This window comes from Larus michahellis, chromosome 6 (genome assembly GCF_964199755.1).
Source record: "Larus michahellis chromosome 6, bLarMic1.1, whole genome shotgun sequence".
NCBI classification, from domain to species: Eukaryota; Metazoa; Chordata; class Aves; order Charadriiformes; family Laridae; genus Larus; species Larus michahellis.
The window spans coordinates 41,956,573-41,972,431 of record NC_133901.1 but is presented as its reverse complement, the minus strand read 5'-3'; the positions used below and the strand labels follow the sequence as shown (position 1 = coordinate 41,972,431).

Genomic DNA, 15,859 nt, shown 5'->3' with positions numbered 1-15,859 from the left:
CGTGCACAAGTAGTGTCTTAAGCCATTTGACAGCCCTACCTCTGGACAGTAACCCGTTTTCTGGGGTGAGCTGGTGCATCCCCAGTGATGCTGTAATTTGTATTCCCCTATACTGGGGAACAGCAATAGCAAATGGAGTTCTGGCGGCCTCCCCAGCGTCCCCAGAACAGCTTATTTTCCTTCTGTATGCCTGCCCTGTGAACATCAGGGCAAGAGCTGGCAGGCTTGAGTAGATTTTATAAGCACACCTCCAGTTGTGTGTGACAGAAAATCAGCTGACACATAATCAATTTATTTCTCTGGTGCAAAGAAATAATAGGTTGCAACTGGTTACCATTTCCTAATGATCTCTGTGCATTGAAAGAGTCATCAGCTTTGTTCCGTGTAATTGCGTTCTTTAAATGTGGCTATTTGTGGTAGATTATAGCTTGCAACTACAAACGCATTTGAGTAGACAGCAGATGAAGTCCATTGGTTCTCCTTTTAGCCTTACCCAAGCAGCTTCCTTGGTTTTAGTGCAGTGATCTGGCTTACCTCCATGGGAGGAGGAGGTAAAAGCGATGTCGGAGGTGCACTTCAATTCCACAAAAAATATCCTTGGCTTGATTCTTCTACTTCTTGAGTTATATATCAATATAACTACAGAAACTTCAGCTTCCACTGCTGTGAAATATTCCTCAGAAAACTGCAGAATTAGCAATACAAACTATTCAGGCATCCTTTCATTATGTACTGCACGTTTTATAGAACACTTAAAATAAAAAACACACAGCAAAAACCCCTCAGATCTCCTGTATTAGTGTAGAGAGTTGGGGAAGGTCTTTGCTGCCTTCACTATAGGCTGTATCATTCTAAAGTCAATACTGATCGTATTTTCAGTGCATCAGGTAACTTATGAACCCAAAGAGCAGAAGGTGCCATTTTTAACCTTTAGTTCTTATGTAGTAATATAGGCTAGTTAGCTATTTTTTCCAATTTATTATAAAACTCGAGTGGTAATTCAGTCTTCATGCCAGCTTAATCTTCAGCTCAGTGACTGCCAATTACTAACAGAAACACACTGACACCGCTTTAGCAATTAGGTTCTCAAGGTCAAACAGAAATGAGAAGTGACCGCTCTTCTTTCAAGGTGCCCGGGCCTGAGACACACAGGACTCATTTCCAAACACTGATCTTGCCTCATTGAAAAGAGCCGTACCCTTCGAACTTTCCCAAAATCTTAATGACTGTCTGTCTCTTCTGTTCTACCTCTCCAATACTCGATTAACCTGTTTTTTCATTTTGAATGCTTTTAATGTACTAGTAACTATCACCTGTGTGTCTGAAAACATGCTAGGTGGAGGCCTCTGGATGGAGAACACGGGGCTGACTCACACTGAGCTCACAGTGAAGCTCTGCCTCCAGGAAACCAGCACAGTCTTTCTTTTTACCTGTGCGGGTGACTGTCTGTGTGTACACACACACACAGATTAAAAACATGGTGAACAGAGTTATTCATTATGTAAATTAAAGGAGTCTTTTCTCACTTTAAAGGAGCTCCTTTAAAAAAAGCGTTGGGCAGGGGGATGCTTCCTGTGTGTTGTTGTGTTAACTAGCAGTTGCGTTTCTGACCCAGGAACAGTGCTGGTTAAATGTGAGCTCCAGAACACGTTCCCACCCGCATCCCTGTGCAGCAAGAGCCAATCGATACACCTCATTTGAAAGAGGAATTGGGCATCCATCACCTTTCGCAGGAAAAGGGTCCTCTCTGCTCCTCACTGAAAAGAAGAGGAGATGACAAATCAAACCCCCATGTATTTATTTTCACATGCCAAGGGGTGTTTACTCCCTGAAAGCAGGCATTTCTCCACAGGTCCTGTGTCTCGTTCTCTTCTAAGCGATGACCTTGGCTTACCGCCAGAAGAGTTACCTTTACTCAGAAGGGGAGCTCTGGACTCTTTTCTCCAGCTCTAAAGCAGCGCTCCACTGAAAATCCTCCCTGTGTTTTTGTGGAGGAGAACTAGTATCCGAAGGTCAAACTACTCGAGAACCCAGAGGAAACTATACGAGTGTCATCGAAAAGGAGAAACTTGAGGCCTGTACCTAAGGAGCTTCCAAATGTCAGACCCATGTACAGGCAAGGTGATAAACCTAAAGAAAGTGCTCCTCTGAGGCCATGCTCAGTAACACATCGTACACAGTCCTAGCGCTCGTGAACCACAAATCCTGTCCCTTGAAACCGCAAGCCCTGGCTTAATTTCTTACCTTCAATTTGCTGCCAACATATGCAAATGTAGATAGCAAATGCAGTTTGGTTTTTATGTGATTGTGCTAATAGTTTGCATGAAAGAAGATACCACTTGCAGCGCGTGTACGCAATTTAAGAACTTTTACAGTGAAATACCATTAGCAGATGGCAGAGGAGTGTTATGAGTTGCACAAAGTCCAGGTGTAGTAGCTAAGCAACGGCCTTGCATACTTCTTGCCTTTTGGGGACAGGATTCATGCAGGGTGGAGAACAACAGCTCACGTTAGTGTCAGAGCTAATTTGGCTGAGTTCCCCATCCGGCTGCTTCCCTTCTTTTACCCTCTTACAGGTACCTTTTATTTTACCTTTTCCAGTTCCTTGTGGCTGTTCAGAAGTGCTCCCTCTGTGCCCAAATGCTGTTGGGGGGCAACACCTTGTGGCCCTGGCTGGAGCTGTGCAGCCTTGTGCTGACATGGGCAGCCGTGGCCCTTGGGGCCGTACCCTGTCCACCCACCCCTCCCTGTGCAGTGGCATCCGTGTTTGCTCAAGAGAGCTTGTCTTGGTAGTTCGTACTTTCTAAAATGTGGTCTATCTTAGTTAAAGTTATAGCAAGAAAAAAGCAAGTGAAATAATTTCTATTTCTGCAGCTCAATTTCCTAATCCTCCCTAACCCTCAGTGTGCTGAAGTGCCTGGATCTGTGTTTCATGAGACGGATGTAGGTGCTTTTGAGGAACTTGACTTTGGTCCATTGTTAACAATTTTTCAGTGGGAAGTGACGCAGTAGGATCTCTGGCTGGGTCCTGTCCATCTGCCAAGCCTGCTGTCGTGGGTGCTGCTATCATCATTTTCTGGGAGGCCTGAGGTGAAAAAATTAAATTCTTATGGGTCAAACCCAAAGGTCCTTGAGAGGGATTTCAAGGCTGTCCCTCTGATGTGTTTGAAGGACAGTAGAGGAGCAGGAACAAAGATAAAAATCAGTGGTGTGGGAAACCTTATTTGCTAACTTTCTTGTGTCAGTCCAATGCTGCTCAGGTCAGCCCAGCCATGGCTGCATGCCCCTGTCATGTAAGTGCTCCTCAAGGGAGCTGTGCCCATGCCCTTCCCACCCCTTTCGTCACTCTGCGGGTGACCGGCTTTCAAGCCAGCAGATACTTGGGAAGCCTCTTTTATTTGTGCAGCTTCTGGTGCTTGTGCATGACTAGGTCTCTTCAGCCACAGTTGCGTGTCTGTGCTAGGACAGCTTGCTCACTCACCTCCACGTCTGCCGGCTTCCAGTGCCCTGAAGGAGGGTGGCAGGTACAAGGAGGGACTGCAAGAGTTTAGAGCCTCGAGCAAATGTGCCATACCAGACTGAGCAGCCCTGGGAAAACAGGGGAAAAGGGAAAATGGAGGGGGAAAGGGGAACACTTAAGCAGAAGGAAGGTTGTTCCCTCTGCCCTAGGCTCAGAGGTGGCCCTGCTGCCTGCAGGATGAGCAGGCAGTAAAGAGGATGAAGGTGTCACCTCAGCCCTGATGTGGGGCCAGCTACAACTCACTGCTACAGCACTGGTAGCAACTTCTGTTATTTGGCCTTTCCTAGTCAAAAAAGAGGTGTTTGGAACAACTAAAGTCAATTAAAAGTGAATGCAGAAGTGACAGAGAGAGCAGATATCTGTAGCAACTGGGAAGAGGGGAAGGAAACAGGAGGTGTCTGAAGTGACTTACCCCCTCAAAGCCTCATCGTTACCCCATCTCTTTTGCTCTTTCTCTATTTTTTCCCCTCTTTTTCTAATCGTTGTTTTCCTTGGGCATTGCTCCTTTTGTTGAAGGCAGGTTTTCTGGTCAGGAGCAAAGGCCTTAATATCAGACTTTATGGAACAAGTTGTGCAGCTGGCGTGCTGGACATCACCTGCTAGAAGGAGTATCTACTCCAGAAGCTTCCAAAACCACCAAGAATATCATGGCATCTGATGTTTTTGAAGGTGGTGCTGTGTCAGGAGCTTTGTGTATGACTACACAGGTATTCCTTGTGGGTTGTTACTCAGCAGTAGCCTTGGAATAATGAGGTATAGTAGAGGTTTGGTGATTTAGAGGAATTTTGAGGCTTGTCATGTTTTTAAAAACTATAGGAAAAAAAAAACAACCCACAACTTATGGTTTCCCTGAGAAAGCAAAATGTATACAGACAGACAGCAACTTGAAAAATCCACAGCAAACCTCACAGAGGGAATTCAGTGACATCTTTTTCTCTGAAAATATCCATGGTGAATCACGTTATGTGGCTATCAAATTTGACACCATTCCTTTTTAGTAAGTGGCTAAAGAGATAAAATTAACTTAGCTTGTAAAATACAGAATTATTAGCAGAAAAAAAATCCAAAAAGGTACATACAACAGAAATAAGTTTCAAAAATGAAGCCACCTGCTTCCATGCAGGTTGTCTTGTAATTTTGCGGTACTAAATCCTTGGTGAAAAGCTTGTACTCATCCTTAGTGCAGGAAAGGAAGATTGGAGACATTTCTAGCCTGAGTTAAACATCGCTGCTTCTTTATATATTGTTAAATGCTGACCATAAATACTGCATATTGCTTCTAATTATTCATGTTTTGCATCAGCTTTGAAATCAGTGAAACTGTTCCCATATATAATTAAGGAAGAAAGGCTATAGTGTCCCAGGAAGGTACCTCACAGTGCCACTGTCTGCCTTTTCTAGCAAAAAGCGTGAAGTAGAGCAGCCCCTGGCAGACAGGAGCATATCAAGATAGATTGCCAAACATTTACAAAATAGATCAAGCAGAACAAGAACTTTGTTTGAGAAATGTTATATTAATGCTTTGCTAGACAGACCTCACTACCGTAGAATATTAATGGATGAGGCATTATTTGTTAAATAAAGGGTGGATGGGCGTGGATGTGTGTGTTTATACCCATATATTATAGAAGAGCACTTATTCTGTATCATTTTATAGAAGATAAACCCCTCTAGCTTTCAGAGCAGGGGGCTCTTTATAATTGACTACAATCACTTGCTACAGAGATACCCAGAGTCCCCCCAGATACTGTATGAGATGCTTAACTGTGTTAATGTGTTTAAGATTGTAATGGATTGGAAAAAATCTATCAAGTTCTATCAGGTAAAAACCAACCAAACCACCCCCTCCCCGACAAATAAACCCCCAAATGAAATCTTTTTAGTTCGAAACTACCCTCCAGTGCTGGTAGCTGCCTCTGGCGTTTCCTCTCCATCCTAGAGAGGATGCTCCTGTGGTTTGGAGCACAAAGCAGTCAATTGCCAAGCGATGGCACGGGCGTCTCCAACCCACAGGCTCTTTCAGAGAGAGCAGACTAGATGCAGAAGACTGCTGTAAGTCTTTCCTAAGTGAGCAGGCCTTCAGTGTTTTGGAGGGCTACCAGGAATAACGTAAGGTGTTCGAGGCTTCACTTGAAAGAGATCCACATGCTGCCATCGGTTTGCCAGCTGCAGCGCTGAGCCGGCCCCGGCGCTGGCTGACCTGGCGATGCTCTTCACAGACGTGCACTGTTTCCAGTAATTTCCTTTTGGTGAGCAGGAGGAAGGAGCAGGTATCAAAACCTTTTTCATGCGTATCTTTGACATTTCATAGTGAGTGCATTTGTTCATCAAATGTATGTGATTTATAGGTACCACGCATTCGTGATGTGCTGCGCTCGCTGTATATGAGGGATTGCCTGTAACGTTGGCAGCAGCAGAGAAGACTGTGGCTAATCCTGGTAATCCCCCTGACTTGTTTATGTTGTACATATTTATCTGCTGTAAATGTATGTTTGATAGGCCAGGAGTTCAGCGAAAACGAATTTGTGTCTAACCTTGTAATACCATAGCTGCTGCCAAATGAGTTCTCGGGAGCAGAGGTCTCTGCAGCCTTAAACGCTGCTAGGAGTGCTGCCTACGCAGCCCCGCTAGCGCTTAAATAAGTCTCCTCCGTGCAAACAACCCTTCCTTACGGGACACAGGGTCGATAATTTGTGGTTACATGTTGGCAGTAAAGCTTAGGAGCTGGTGTGCACCTTGGGACGGTGGCCTGGTGTTACGTACAGCTTCAGCTCAGCCTACATCCCAGGCTGGCAGCAAACTGTATTATCTAAGTTGTCTCAGGCCACCTTTATACCCATTACTGAGATTTACGGCAAACTTGTGCTCCACAGAACTGAGGCAGGGTTTTATCGAAGACTTTGAGAGTTCCTGTTAGCCACAATAAGGGTATTATTGCTGCTGGTCCTGTTATCGTCAGATGAATTACTAACATGTCGCTCAGCGCGTGCCTGCAGCTGCAAATGGGACAGAGATGGCTGGCGGTGTCTGAAAGCCTCTGCGGGAGGCAGATAAATGGCAGAAGCTTAGAGCCAGGCTTGGCTTGGAAACAAACTTCCACTGAACCAAAAGAAACACACGGACTTTTCAACGCTTGTTCGTTTGACTTCACTGCAATTAAAACTAGGCACGTGAATGCTCAGAGGCCCAAGGGAGGGAGGTCTCCAGAAATAGCACAGGAATTTAGAGCATCCCAGGGATAGGGATGCCACATGACTAGCAGGTGCCTTTTTGGCAAACAAATTTGGGTTTGAGTCATGTTTCCACTCAGCTGTGTGCCCTGGTTCTTTTTGAGGGGGGGGGTCAGCACTGGTCTTCGTTTAGAAATGCTGTCCTAAGAAACACTTTGTTCTCCAACTGATATTCTCTCATAGAAAGCCTCTGCTTTAATAAGTCCTCAGTTTGAAAAGGGAAAGAACAGCAACTTTTTTTTTTTTTTTTTTTTTTTGATGGAAGGTTTCTGACCTGCTCTATTTCAAAGGATGTGCTACTGTGAAGGCTTGGATAAGCAAAGCTCCCGCTATTACTTCTCACCAGAGATCCTAAATCCTTTAGCTCTTGAGAGCCAAATCAAAGCTCAATTCAAGTGAGAGTCTGAGCCTTTTGCTACTGTGGGATGTGATGTTTCCAAGGCACCTGTCTGTATGTGGGGAAGCCACAGGTAAGCTGTGATGGCTGGAATTAAAGGTCTGCTCCAAAGCCCAGAGACTTCAATGGGTCCCCAATTAGCCCTTATGGTGTGCTTTTCTCTTGGTGGGGAGCTGGCAAGAAGGTCATAAATAAACCTGGCTCGGCCTCAGGGCGCTGCTTTGGATTTCATTCATGCACGGGTGAGTGCTTTCACTCTTCCAGCCTACTTTCTCCTCTCATAGTGTATATAGGATGACCAAAATCTGGGTGCCATACTTAGGAAAAGGTGATGCAGGAAGGTCTCTCGTGGACAGGTTGGTAAGTTGAGCGCCGTGTCCAGTCTGTTCCGTGAGCTGCAGATCCTTTTATTTGTGATCTGTGGCTCCACGGGAGAGGAGAGTTTATTTACAAGTTATGATGAAATTAAAGCTGGAGAAAAAAGTTGGCTAAAAAGACTGCGACAGGGATGGTCATGGAACTTGGAGGAGTAGGCGGGTTACACAGAATCACAGAATGGTAGGGTTGGAAGGGACCTCTGGAGATCATCTAGTCCAACCCCCTGCCAGAACATGGTCACCTAGAGCAGGTTGCACAGGAACACGTCCAGGCGGGTTTTGAACGTCTCCAGAGATGGAGACTCCACCACCTCTCTGGGCAGCCTGTGCCAGGGCTCTGCCACCCTCAAAGTAAAGAAGTTCCTCCTCATGTTTAGGTGGAACTTCCTATGCTCAAGTTGCAGTGTAACCAGCTACTGTATAGTGGTGTTAGCTCCTAAGGAATTAAGCACATTTCGGTAGGTTAATGCAGAAAGACGACGAATATCTGAAACCTCCTGTGGGGCTGGAGCTTCCCAGCATCTCCTGGTTTTGGTTGCAACACGGACATGGTTCATCTGCACAATCAGCACCTGACTGACTCTGCTGCTTTGTTATTTACTTGTGAAGTGCAGTAATGCAACATAAGCCTTAAGGCTCACTAAATTCCCTATGCTCTCACAGGAAGGTACAACGTGCGCGTGCACTGAATTGCTATCTGGGGGAAAAAAAGAAAAAGCATCAGAACCTGACTAAACAGAATAAGTGGAAAGATATATGGTTATTTAGGCTTTTGGTTAACTCTTCATAGAATCATAGAATGGTTCAGGTTGGAAGGGACCTTAAAGATCATCTCATTCCAACTCCTCTGCCATGGGCAGCGACACCTCCCACTAGACCAGGCTGCTCAAAGCCCCATCCAGCCTGGCCTTGAACACTTCCAGGGATGGGGCATCCACAGCTTCTCTGGGCAACCTGTTCCAGTGTCTCACCACCCTTACAGTAAAGAATTTCTTCCTAATATCTAATCTAAATCTATCCTCTTTCAGTTTCCTTAGTGTTTAGTGACAGTAAAAAGGTGGTGCTTTGGGGCTGGGGCAGGTGTGTGTCTCTTCTACCAAAAGGAGGGGAAAAAAAAAAAAAAAATCCTTGTGCATTGGTAGCTGGCTCAGGTGAGGAAATAGTCAACATCACACTAATTTGCCACCGGAGCAGAAATGTCAGGAAGGATTGTGAAAATGCACTGATGGTAGCAATTATATTGATAACCTACCATTCCCAGAAGCAGAGAAATCAATCTTGCACTGACAAGACTCTTGACAAATTTCTATGAAAATCAGAAAGGAATCAATATTCGTTGTGTGATAGAAATAGCTGTGAGGACTTGGTTTTCCCAGTTTTCCCCTTTCTTTATTTTTTTTTTCTTCTTCCACCAAACAGCAAGGTTGAAAACACTGTGAGAGAAGTAAGAGAAACGTTAAAAGACAAGTGTCACTAGATGTGTAGAGTGGTCGCCTGACTAACCTGGCTTTCTTTATACTTAGCTGTATGTAGTATTGAAATAGCTTTGACATTTAGGAAGAGTGCTTTCCGTGAGTCCCTTGTTCTGAGCTGAGGGGTGGTGGGGGGGTTGCATTACTGATATTGAGTTTTACACTTTTTCTTTTCCTCTGACAGCTCTGCATCAGAGCATTAGAAACAATTTACCTTTTGTCCTGGCATTAGTCAACGAGATGAGTTCATTGCTCTATTAAAGGGGCACGCTCTTACAGCTTCACCACCCTGGCCGATCCTTTACTCACAGCTGTGTGCCAGGTAATAATTTTATTTGGTAGTGAATGAAAAGTTTTGACGCTCCACAAGCTTGTCTTACTTCCCCTTCTTCTTTGCAAAGATGTGACAAAACCTTACACCAGCTCGCAGTCTTCTCAGACGCTGGTTTCCATCCCTTTGGTGTGTCACCAACCATACACTTTGCACTGCATTTCATTTTGGTTTTCACACTGTTGTGGATTTTATTTTAGTTCTAACACATATGGAAAGGGAGCGTTTGGACCTCAAGAGAGCTTTCCATTTTGAAATATAAGTGAATTTGTGATTGGGAAGCTGAAATAAAAACAAAGTGGTTTGAACGCATTGAATTTTTTTTTTGCTTCAGATTTTCAGTTTGCTCCTTTGAGATGTTTCTTTTTTAACCCAGTTTGGAGTGGGGAGAACTGTAGAAATGTTCCGACACCTGTGAGCTGAAATGGGTTATGCAAACTTACAGCGATGGAAATAAGGGAATAAAGTTGACTGTCCCATCTGCATTCTGTTGCCTCCTTGTTCCTCACTATGCTGAGAAGAAAGCATAATATTTGGCAAAAAGAGGTAAAACTAACGTGACACCACCTGAATCCTACCAGATTATAAAGGACTGCAAAGGATATGAAGGAGATGGTGAAAAGTTCATGAGCTGAAACGAAATTGCGTACCATTAGTTGAGAATTCTCCCCTTTCAGCACAATGTGCAGGAAAACCAGAGGCTTTGGAATATATTAGATTGGGAGCATTAAGTTTAAGTAGAAATTGCTAAATGAAATGTTTAATAAAATCTCAGTAAGAAAAGAAAGAACACTTTGGTCCTCAAAGCCATATCTCCTAGGAAATGTATATGGACCCAACCATCTGGGCAGAGCATTGACCGTGTATTGCAAATTTCTGTGATAGAGATATGTAATGGAAGTCGGAACCGCTAGAGAGCCAAACCTGCAAAGGTCCAGGCAGGACCAATTTATTCTTGCCGTGAATAATAACCAGGCCAAAGTGGTGTACAGATGCAGTGGTGCTGCATTTCCGCAAAGAGCAGCAGGGGCTGGAGGGCAAGAGAAAGTTTGCTTTTTCGTAATGAGGAAATAATGTAAAAGCGTGTAAATTGTAGAGGCCTACAAAGGTGTTTGAGGAACACCAAGGGATGACACTACCTGCTCCCTCTCTCGTTGTGCCCTTGTGAGATGGCATTTAAAAGGCCAGTGAAAGGCCCAGATTGAGCTCTTGCAGGCAGCTCATGGCTGGAGCAGGGGAATTGAGGGTAAGAGGAAAGTGCTCCAGCATCCCGGGAGCATCGGGTTCGGAGGGCGCCTATAACGGGTGCAGTAGCTTTGTGTGTAGTTGCAAGAACACTTTTTCCAGCAGAGGGGGTTGTTAAGATTATCCTGATATTCAGTATCTGCTGCCCTCTCTAATTCTTTCTCCTGTCCCTCTAATGGTTGAGATTTTTAAATAATTTCAACGTGGGGAAGAAATAGCGTACTGCTGTGAACGTAGTGCCAAAAATCTGGATAGCAAAACCCGCTTTGTTCTACAGTAAATGGATTTAAGGGACATGTACTTGCTGTAATTAGAATATTGCAACAGTCTTTGCAAGTCTTAATTAGCACCACCAGATTAGCAACTCAAAGAAAACTGTAATGCCAGCACCTAACAAGCTCCTTGAGTCAAAGGAAGCTAATCCCAAATGACTCGCACACTGTGAACATACAGTAGGGGAAGGGACTCCTAAAAAAAAAAAAAATAAAATGTAAAAGGAATTCTTCCACTGGAAACGGCATGAAATGAGTTGAATTCGCTATGCAGAACTCGTGTGTCAGAATTGCTTGTCGGGTTCACAGGCTGACCTGGCTCTGAAAGGTTTTGAACAGAACTGATCCCATTGGCAAAATGAATCCATAATGTAAAAAAATTTTTGAAATGAGACTATTTTTTTTCCTGAATTTTGGATTATCATGAGCAGCCTGGCTTGGAAATTTTCATGAGTCTAGAATGCTCAACAGTCATGTAAATCAAGTTCATTTACAGCATTTCATTTCTAGTTTCTTTAATCCTAAATTAACCTACCTTCTGAAACAAAAAAGATGTTCTCCTTCATCAAAAGAAGCTGTATTTAGCAGTGTCATAATATCCCACTCTTTCAACTTTGATATTTTTTTAAAAGAGAACTTGCTGTAAATGACTCTTCCCATGAATAGTGGAGCTTTAACAAAGTGTCATTTTCAGGTGGAGAAATGTGTCTTTGTAAGATTCCCAAGAGTTTTTGCAGTGAATGGTGCTCCATAGGAACTAATGCATTGTGGTTAGGCATCCTGGTGCATTTTTAATGCTTTCAGCGAAGCAAAATGCATGTTGAACCAGTCATGCCTGGAATATTCTGTGTTGTGTGAACGTTCCTCTTGTGTAGAACAATAACTTTTGTGTTTTTCTTGTTGTAGGTATTCCAGCATCCTTTGGCACTCTTTCTTTCCTGTTGAGTGCATGCCAAAACATAATTCTTTGTAACTTTAAGTTCAGAAGTTGGGGTTTTTCCAAGGCAGGCCAATGCTGCTGTGTACAGCAGCAAAGCCATTCTGGCAGCTGGCAGTGACTGGGAATAGCACTGGAAACACAACAGCAGCACGGTCAGTTTATTTGCTAGAAAAGGCATCACCAGCTGGGCTCTAAACTTAAGGACTACTGATTGGTAAAGCAGGTTGCAAACACTTTTTATGTAAGTCTTTGTAGCTGGCAGAAAAATGACAAATATGCTTTTGGTGTCTCCATGAGACGCACATATTTCAGCACAGAGAACTTCTTCGTAGAGTGAAATGGGTCTCTGGATTTGCTCAGAGCAGTGGGATTCTTTGCATTCTTTCATGCTTCATTCTTTTGTGCACTTCTCTTGTCCAGATATTACTGCTTATCTTCCTTTTTTTAACCATGGCTGTTTAAATTCTGGGAAAGCAGCCCTTATATTTGGCAGCACCAACTCCTGACATAGGCAGCCAACTGAGTATCTTAAATGTGAAGAACATCTCTTATTCTTTGTCCGCATAAAAAAATAGCATTAGATTTTTTTTTGAGACTAATGAATTATTCTACTACCAAAAAACCCCTGGGTTTATTTTACTCTTCTCTTTCCTAATACAGACAGTAAAGTTCACTGATGCCCATGCTCATCAAATTGTTAAACGAGTTTGTCTATCAAATATAGGGAGTCTTATTTTCAAAGACTTATGTTGCATGTAATAAATAATAATAACCTCTTTAGGTTTATTACACTATCTCATAAAGATAAGTTTACCCTTTCTTGACTTCCAAAGCAGTGATAAGTAATCAAAATAATGTTGAAAAACCATAGGGTTTTTTCTTTAATTTTTTTTTTGGTTTGGTTTTTGTTTGTTTGTTTTAAAACTTGGCTTGTATATCTTGTTCTTGTGCACAGAAGCTCTGAAATTCTTGATTGAAGAATAGAAGGTTGCCAAATACAGAGATATTGGTCTGGTTTGAGGCCAAGGATGAGGCATCTTTCATCTTTCTTCTGCTAACTCTTGCTATTTGGTTACAAATGATGTGTGGCTTTGGCTAACTCTTCATCAAAGAGATTTTTTTGGTTTGTGCTGACAGCTTTGTGCTGTTGCTGAAGCACTATTTTAGCACTTTACAGACAACATTTGAATTCTGGTAACCCAAAAAAAGGGAAAATTTGGAACCCATTGTCTAATCCAACCTCTTGCAGATTCGAATCTGAGTTACAAATTTGACTCTACTCAAAATGAAATTTCTCCAGGCTTTCGTGTCAGACCTTGGCCCCCTCTTAAAGAACCCTTCTCTGGTTTTGCTACAGCATCTCCATGTAACTTTTGGAGCACAGGTAAGAAAGCCACTTGGTAAGCACTTTGCCCATCTATTGACACTGACCGCTTCTGGGCTTGTGTAGTATGGGTAGAGTAGTAGCACCCATGGAGGAGCCACAGCATGTGGTCTCTGAAGCGTTAATCCTGAAGCAGACATAGAGCAATTCTTCACATTTTGTGCATTTCTATATAGCCTTATGATGAAGTCTTCTTGCCCAGATTTGGACTAAAGGTTCTTAAATATCTCTTGTTTCAGTTTTAAGAAACGGTCATTTACTTTTCTTTCTGAAATGGCTTTTGGAAAAGTCAACCATATGCCTCATTGCTCATAAGAATAATAAATACCTCTGGGCTTTGGCAAATCCTTAGCTAAATGACTCCAGGGTCAATTTTCTCTAATAGATGTAGTCACTTGGTGTGTGCTAATTTCTGAAGGAAAAAGAACAAAGGTGATGTATGTTGAAGCGCGACTTTATAGTGGATTTAATGGGAGTGAAATGTCTCACCATACGTCCAGAGAAGGGACTCCGAGCCCCATTTGACCTGCCTTTGCCTGACCCTTCTCAAAAAGGGTTCCTGGAAGTATGGCAGATGGTGGCGAATTAAATACAAATGGGGAATTAACCAGGTTGCTCCTCGTTGGTGCGCAGGAGACAAGTGTCCACCACAGGCTGTTACCAATTCTGTCACTTTTTTAGCCTAGGTGTTGAGGCAAATCAGACTAAGTTCACCCCAGGTGCCTCACCTGTACCTGAGAGTAGGGTCTGAGCTCAGTGTTACCCTTCCCTGTGCCCCTCCTGCCTTAGGAGGTCACTGAGCCTTGCACTTACCCTTTGGCCAAGGCAAATAAGCAAGTGTTTCAGCTGTCTGTATCTTGGTTATTCCTGCTTTTCTTGACCTGATTAACTCAGTTAAGCCTAGCACTTGCACCTTCTCTTTGAAAGGGAAGAACGAAAGAAAACGCTTGCTGTTTTGGCTGATGAACTGATCATAAGAAGAGCAGTGACAAATGGATGCATTTACTGCGAAAGCTTTCATACTTTGCATTTGATGGTGGTGTCAGAGGTTTTGTCAAGAACAACTTAGAGTTTCAAAAGTGCTCGGGGCACTGATGGTCAGCAGTTGTCAAATAAAATGGAATGTCAGCGAGTGAGGCAGCGATTCAAAGTGGTCTTTCTTGGACACAGACAGATGAGACTCCATTTCAGGTGCTCCAGAGGTCCTTCAACTCTGACCTATAATTAGTGATAAAGGATTCAGGATATTTCCTTTGTGTTCAAATTTTTGTTTCTCTGACTAAAGGGATACCTCTAGTGAACAGAAACCTAAAACAGGCATTGGGACTTGAAGGAAGGTTTTTATTTTTTTTTTAAGCAGCACTCCAGAGGTAACAGAGCTCTTGCAGAGGCTGGTGGCAGTGGGTCAGTGTTTTTGATGCCTGAGTGTCATTAGACCTAGTTCAAAATTCTCTGGTGCAACAAGGGTATGTCAGAATGTGCAGATTCATTGAGATATAGTTGTCCCAGGAAGACTGTCTTGACTAATGAGAGACTGACAGAGTCCTCTCTGGCCTGTTGCCACTTTGCTTTGCTGCATTAGGACCCCAAGATAATGAAAAGGCAACTCCTCTGAGGTGCCAGCTCCAAAACTTCCCAGTCAGCTGTCTGTCTGGGTCCTCTCACTCTATTGGTGGGTTGAGGGGGAGACAAATATCTAAAAACTCTGAAAAACAGCGTGTCTATGGCTCTGGGCTACTGGAGCATTGGAGGTTATGAACTTTTCCAAACTGGAATAAAGTGAAATGCTGAAACTCCCCAACTCTCTGAGAATTATCATTCTCTGCACAGTTCCCAGATATATTTAGAAAATTAATTTCAGGCTCTTCTGGTTTCAGCTTTTTCCTCTTTCTTCTTTAAAAGGCCCCAGAGCTGAATTAACTTCCAGGATCTTCAGCGTGAATTCAGCCCCTACTGCTGCTGTAATCGCCAGATGAGCACGGTGTGAAATGAACCCTTGGTCTCACACGAGACTTCTCATAACAATAGCCATTGTCTCACCTGGTGCAGATTGGCTTTTTTGGCTGAAGTCTCATTAGAGAGCTATGAATAACGAATGAGTCCGGGAGATGAATTGTCCTTTCCTCCCTATTACAGGATAAGGCCAGGTAGGAACTGAATGTCTTCAATAGGGCAGCAAGGCCTGCTCTCTAGATAAATAAATAATTTCAGCTTTGAGAGCTGTCAAACTAGAGCTTACGACCAGCACAGAATTCAAATAGAACCTTTGCATAGGTACAAACGTAAAATAAACTGAGGGGGGACGGCGCTGAGCAGTGCAAAAAGCATGAGGAAGCTTGCAAGTTCTCACACTATGGTCTGTGCACAGCAAAGCGCTTCTTCCTCTTCCTCCTGTCTCCGAGCTGGGGTTGACCAAGTTATATCTCATAATGGTATTGTAAAGGAGGAACCACTCAAACATGGAATGATACGACAGAACTCTAAAATAAATAACAAATTATAACACTAGATATAACATCTGAGAACTCGTTTGTTTTAATAAAGGGCAGTATTTTATTTCCCTGGTGTTTCTGAATTTATCCCTGGTAGGGCCAGTTGCGTCAGAAAAAAAGAGCTATACTCTACTTCTGTTTTTTACTGTAACGTGTCATGTGTAAGCAAAGAGCATTTTCTTGAAGGTTTTTAGAGGGA

General features: G+C 43.3%; 1 protein-coding gene across 1 annotated transcript in view; it reads left to right on the top strand.

Annotated features, from left to right (window-relative positions):
- The window catches only part of GRID1 (glutamate ionotropic receptor delta type subunit 1), a 587,031-nt gene extending 579,515 nt beyond the window's left edge, over positions 1-7,516 (top strand). The window contains exons 17-19 of the mRNA XM_074590686.1: positions 1,853-2,121; positions 5,869-5,958; positions 7,016-7,516. The gene's annotated coding sequence lies outside the window, so the exon portion shown is untranslated. The remainder of the gene's footprint in view (positions 1-1,852; positions 2,122-5,868; positions 5,959-7,015) is intronic.
- Positions 7,517-15,859: the final 8,343 nt, after the last annotated feature.